The sequence below is a fragment of the Balaenoptera borealis genome (assembly GCF_965194805.1).
Source record: "Balaenoptera borealis genome assembly, chromosome: 15".
Taxonomy (NCBI): Eukaryota; Metazoa; Chordata; class Mammalia; order Artiodactyla; family Balaenopteridae; genus Balaenoptera; species Balaenoptera borealis.
In genome coordinates, this window is record NC_138871.1 from 48,314,041 (window position 1) to 48,320,656 (window position 6,616).

At 34.1% G+C, this 6,616-nt stretch overlaps 1 long non-coding RNA gene across 1 annotated transcript in view; it reads right to left on the minus strand.

Moving 5' to 3' along the window:
• The window catches only part of LOC309612528, a 368,024-nt gene that overhangs the window by 198,660 nt on the left and 162,748 nt on the right, over positions 1 to 6,616 (minus strand). The window lies entirely within an intron of this gene.

Genomic DNA, 6,616 nt, shown 5'->3' on the forward strand with positions numbered 1-6,616 from the left:
TTAAATATGAGTATGCCAAATGTTTGAAAATGAAGATTTTAAAAATATACTAGGAAAACAGTAATCAAAGAAAATTGGTATAGCTATACTAATATCAGATAACATAATGTCAGAACTACTAGAGATAAAGATGGACATTTCACAATAATAAAGAGGTCAACCATTCAGGTAGATATGGTGATGATTATAAAAGCGTGCCTCTGATAGTTTAATATAGGTAAGCAATATTTGACATAAATAAATGAAATGAAAAAAGTAGTCACATCTATAATCATTATGGGAGATATTAAATCACATATTCCACAAACCTATACAAGCAAACAAAAATGCAGTAAGGTTAGAGAAAATAGAAAAAGCACAATTAAAAATATGTATTAACAACCATGTAAAAACCTATCCAAAAGAGACAAAAACATGTTTATTTCATAAGTGCTTTAGATACATATTTTATACATATTTTGGATCATAAAGTATATCTAAACAAAATCAATGGATGAGATTGTATATATAGACAAAATTCACGATATTTTCTGACTGTAGAAAAATAAATAACAAAAAGATAATTAGAAAGTCTTGGGCTTCCCTGGTGGCGCAGTGGTTAAGAATCCGCCTGCCAGTGCAGGGGACACGGGTTCGAGCCCTGGTCCAGGAAGATCCCACATGCCGCGGAACAACTAAGCCCATGTGCCACAACTACTGAGCCTGCGCTCTAGAGCCCGTGAGCCACAACTACTGAGCCTGCATGCCACAACTATTGAAGCCCGTGTGCCTAGAGCACATGCTCTGCAACAAGAGAAGCCACCGCAATGAGAAGACCACACACTGCAGAGAAGAGTAGCTCCCGCTCTCAGCAGCTAGAGAAAGACCGCACAGCTACGAAGACCCAGCGCACCCAAAAATAAATAAATAAAAATAAATAAATTTATAAAAAACCAAACAATCCTTAAAAAAAAAAAAAAAAAGAAAGTCTCCAACTGTTAGAAATTAAGCAACATACTTTCAAACAACACATGGGTCAAAGAAAAAATTACAATAGAAATCAGAAAATATTTTAAACAGAAAGAAAATGAAAACACAGCATATGAACCTTTGTGGAAAATAGCAAAAACAATGCCTAGAGGGGAATTCATAGCCTTAACTAGATATATTAGAAAAGAACAAAGACTGAAAATCTATAATCTAAGCATCCATCCCAAGATGCTGGGAAATGTATAGTAAAGCATACAAAGTAAATAGAAAAAAATAATTAAGATAAGAGAACTCAATGAAAGATAAATACACACAGAGGAATACATTAACACAGAGGTGGTTCTTTGAAAATATGGATGATACTAATCAAATGCTAGCAAGACTTATCAAGGAAAAAAATGAATAATTTACAAGTTACAAATATAAGATTAAAAAGTCATATCACTCTGGACCCTACACATATGAAAGTGAAAATAAAAATATATTATTAACTCTTTACACCATACATTTGACAATTTTTGAGAAGAAAAAAAATCCTTGAAAAGCATATTCCAAGACTGATACAATAAGTAAAAGGAATATGAATAGTGTTACAACTATTAAGAAAAACACAATCCATTATTTAAATCCTCAGAAAGAAGACTGCTTCACCAAAAATTTATTTCAAATTTTGAAGAAAGATATTAAGCAAAACTTTTAACAGTAGTCCAGATTGTGGTGTGTGTGTGTGTGTGCGTGTGTGTGTGTGTACATGTGTGTATGTACAGCAGTCATTTTATGACATCTGCAAACCTTGATACCAAAATCTGACCAGGAAGATTTAATTTTTTTCTTAAGTAATTCTCCAATTTTTTAATCTTTTTACTTGAATATTTTAATCATAATTATTTCAAAGTCTTTATTAGTTAAGTTCATTATCTAGATCATCTGTGGGTGGTCTATAGGGATGATGTAAATATTCTCTTGATTTTTATCTTGATTTCCTTACTCTTGGTATTTCTAGGGTGGTTTTTGTTTTTTTGTATGTCTGTCTCTTGGTTGTATTGTTTTGTTTCTAGCCATGTTGTATTAAAAAAATTGTAGAAGCTCTAGGTTACACAGTCTCTCCCCAGAGGGGCACACCTTTTCCTTTCGTAGGTAGATAGAGTGGCAAGCAAATCAATTTAATCCTATCTCGGATGGAGTTTAGTGGAGGCAGGGTTGAAGTTTTAGGAAGGCTCAGTCTACTTCTCACTCCAATCTTTGGGACTTAGATTCCAAAGTTTCCAATTTAGAGTTTAGTGGACTCACCAGGACTGTTTCTCTGGAACATTCAGACTCTATCTCACCACTACCAGGGTACTTTGGCAAACACTTCTCTGCTTCTCAGAATGTTCCAGCTGAAACTGTGCCTGCTACTCCACCCAAATTCAGAATCTGTCTATTGTCTTGAAAGAGAAATTGACACTATGTCTGAAGCCATTCAAGTCTCCAAAGTTGTCTCTTTAGCCCGGGTGTCAGTATAGCCCATGAACCTAATCCAGCCTATTGATTTTTCTATAGCCTATGAGCTAAGAATGGTGTTTACATTTTAAATGGTTGGAAAAATCAAAGAAGAGCAATATTTCATGAGATATGAAATTAAACAAAATTAAAATTTCAATGTCCAAAGTGTTTTGGAACACGGACACACCCATTCATACATATTATCTAGTTTTACTTTGGCTGCAATGGCAGAATTGAGTATTAGCCACAGAGAAAATATTTACTCTCTGGCCCTTGACAGAAAAAAAAAAAAAAAAAAATTATCATCCCCTACTCTAGTCTATAAAACCTCCAAAAGTTCTGAAAGTTTCTGTGTCCCCTAGCAGTGGCCTTCTGTCCAGGCAAAGCCCAGATTCTCATTGAAAGCCTACAAGAAAAAATTTGGTTTCAGATTATAAATTTATCACTCGTAGTTCTCTCACTCCAAAATCTCTACCCCTCAAGTGCTTTTTCCTTCAAACGTGCTCTGATTTTTTTAACTATATATATATATTTCTTTTTTCCTCTTTTATCTACCTTTTGCTATTTTATCAGGTTTTTCTTGACAGGAGCAATCATATATAAAAATTTCCTCCATTCTATTTGCAAATGGAAGACAACCATTAATTTTAAGAGCTGGGTTATTGCCATATTCCATTTTGCTTATTATAAGAGGTATCCAGGGGAAAATAAAGGCAAAAGTTGAAAATATCTGGGTCATTGAAGAGTTTCTGGTTTGAAAGGAGGCAACAAATCTCCCAGTTCAGTCTCTTATTTTGCAGGTTAATAAATCATGGCTTAGAGAGAAGTGTGAGAAGTTTGTCAGGATCTACCCTTAGATTTTAGTAGTCAGGAGTTGAGTCCTAAACCTCTGGATCTTGGAAACTTTACTCTGTTGTCCTCTGTGTGACCTTCACTGTACATGCACATATGTGTATATAAGTTTAGTTGAAGTGGTAGGCTGAGTCTGAGTGTGTGTGTGTGTGTGTGTGTGTACACGTACCTTTCAAGATCTATGTATATTTGTGTTACTGACACAATTAGATAATGCTCTGACATTTGAAGTTATTGAAAATTATCTTTGAACTCTTTGTCCTGTGTTGTTCCCAAGAGAGAATACTGCCTTCCTATCTTGTTTGGTAAAAATGAAATTACTGAGGATGTTTTCAGTTCAACTTAAATTTATCCAAAGTGATCTAAATATTATTTTTGAAGTAAAAGTACAAAGCGTCATTTAAAAAATAGGGTTAATGAGAAAAATGCTGACAGATTCCTAGTGCTATTGTCACTGCAGACTTGTTCTTTATTCAAGGCACCAATTAAGTACAAATTTACATTTAACTTATCAGAAAGAAATATTTGTTAAATTTTTATTCAGCTTTTGTAATTTTAAGCAGAGTTTATTCTCTAATACCAAATAATATATGCTTACACTTGCTTCTATATATTTAGCTATCTAGGTAGATGGCATATTCCATATAGAATACAGTGGAAGCACTATAATAAATATATTTCTTATTATAGAAACTGTCCAAAAGATTACACCAAGACTGAAGGATACCAAATGTATCTTATATCTAACCTTTTCATTGGCGCTAAGTAATATTTACCAAAATTATTAAGTTGGATCTATTTTAGCATCCAGGACAGACATATCAGGCTATCATTGATAACATATTTAATAAGACATTTAAATTTAGAAATTTATTCAAATTTTCAAGTTTTTCATGAAATTCTTTAGAATTAGACATTCTAGCTCTAGTTTTTTTTTTTTTTTTTTTGCTATTAAAATTTATTGCAATAGGGCAGAACTCAGGACAAGGCATAATGAAAAAACATTTATTTTATTAGTGTTCTCCTTCCTACTGATACTAGTAATCTCTAACAAATATCTATATTTAAATAAAAGTTTTCAGGCTTAGCAAAATGTATTTTGCTTTTTTTTTTCTTTTTTTTACATATAAATGCTATGTTCAGTTTACTGATGTACCAAATTCTTAAACCATATAGGGTCTTCAGTTCATGTTGACATTGTAGATTTTTCTTTTCTATAACCTAAACCCTCAGAGATACAGGAGTTGTAAAGTCTCATCTTACCAGCAACTTACAGATATTCAAATGGCTAGAGTGCAGAATTTAATCCTCAGTAGACTCATGCTGAGTTTTAATCCCTAGCAGAGAGAACTGCTCCTGCCTTTCATGTCATTATCAGGAAGGCTGTGTCAATATAATTTCACTTTTATTGAATGCCATCTATAAACTACAAGCTAGTACTGAATCCTCCTTCATCGAAGCCTAACGTGTTCATCTATGTGAGGTATAGGTTTCCTAAGATACACCTGTTCAACCTGAGATACAGTTTCCCTAAGCATAAGAGATGACCATGAAACAAGAATTCACAATTCTTTATAAAGTATCTTAGTCAATGCTGTTTTTAAAAAAATAGAAATATTCAACAAGGTTAACATTTTGGTTATTTATCCAAAAAAGGGAGAAATAAAGCAAACAAACAAAAAAACGTAATCTGGATTCTGGTTTAACTCATCACTACTCCCATTGGCAGGGGTCAAAAGGGGGTTTTGATTATTAAGAATAAACTTTCCCTCCCCTATCCTCCTTGTGTCTAATGGGGAAGATTGAAAGGGAAGGCAGAGAACTCTGTGTGCCCCTGGCAAAAACTCCCTGCTTCCCCAATCCCCACTGTCCAATGATCACAGCCTGTGGTCAAGTCTGACATCTCAGAGGGACAACAATTGATGATTCTCCATTATTTGCCACTTCCACTGTATTGTTTCAATACAGTGTATTCCACTGTTCTGTTTCAATAACAGTGTAAATAATTACACTGTTATTGAAACAGAACATCTCACTGATATTTGGATTTTTTAACAAGCTGTATAACAAAACCTTTTGAGTAGATTAAAATATAATTTATTTCTTCAATTTTTGTAAAAGTTTGTGGAGTCTTCATGTGTCCAGTATTGGAAGAAAAAATATCAAACTTCCTTTTTTACTGGTCTTCCTGCAACTTCAAGAGACAGGAGAAATGAAGCAGGGTACAAATATGATCCAAGATAGTCCTCAAAAGTAATATAAAATATGCACACAAGATAGATATAAATTTGGAACAAACATGTAAATTCTTAAATTTGATTGAAATTTAGTTAATTATTGCCCACAGCCATCCTTTAAATATTGATAATACAATTTTCTGTTAATATGCCTTTTTTAGTGAATCACAAAGTAGCCAGCTGAGTAGGCATACAATAAACAGTCACTGAAGGATTGACTGAATCAATGAATGGATGCAAAATCATGAAGAACGAGATAAATATAAAGTACTGAAAGGGAAAGGAAGGGATTAGTAAGCGGCAAAGAAACACTTCTTGGTTTTGAAATTTTGACACATATTAAATGGTTGAGTTATACATGTATAATTCAGAAGAGGCTAGATATGCTGCGATCAAGAATAATGATCAAATTTTAGTGGCTTGAAACAATAGAGCTTTATTCCTAACTTATGCTATCTACCGAACATGTACCTATTGTGAACTTACTGTTTCAGATGGATGAAAGGTTCATTTTGTGTGTTCCCATGATCACCGTGGAATAGGAACAACAAAGCTGTAGGATGCAGTGCCTGCTGTTAAATGCTTCAGTCCAACATTTGGTCCACATCTAGTCTGTCAAGGACTAGTCACATGGTCCCACTTAACTTTAAGGGGCTGAAAAGTACAACTATTTGTGTATCAGAAAAAGAGGGAACTGTGTAACAGACAGATTGGTAATGTCTGCCATGGTGGGGAATTTTCTAAATCAGGAAAGATATGGCACAACCGAAGGCTAAGAGCTAGAATTTATTCAAAGTAGAAAACAAACAAACATAAAAAACTGCCTGCCATTTAGCCAGGCAAGATCACATGGACTATGATATTCTGAGAAGCCTCCACTTATTAATTATGAGGTTAATGGATTTGGATTTAACACAATGAATAACAGAGAACAGATCCTTACAAATAGTGAAATAAAAGGATAAAAATATCAACCATGGGGCTTCCCTGGTGGCGCAGTGGTTGAGAATCTGCCTGCCAATGCAGGGGACACGGGTTCGAGCCCTGGTCTGGGAAGATCCCACATGCCGCGG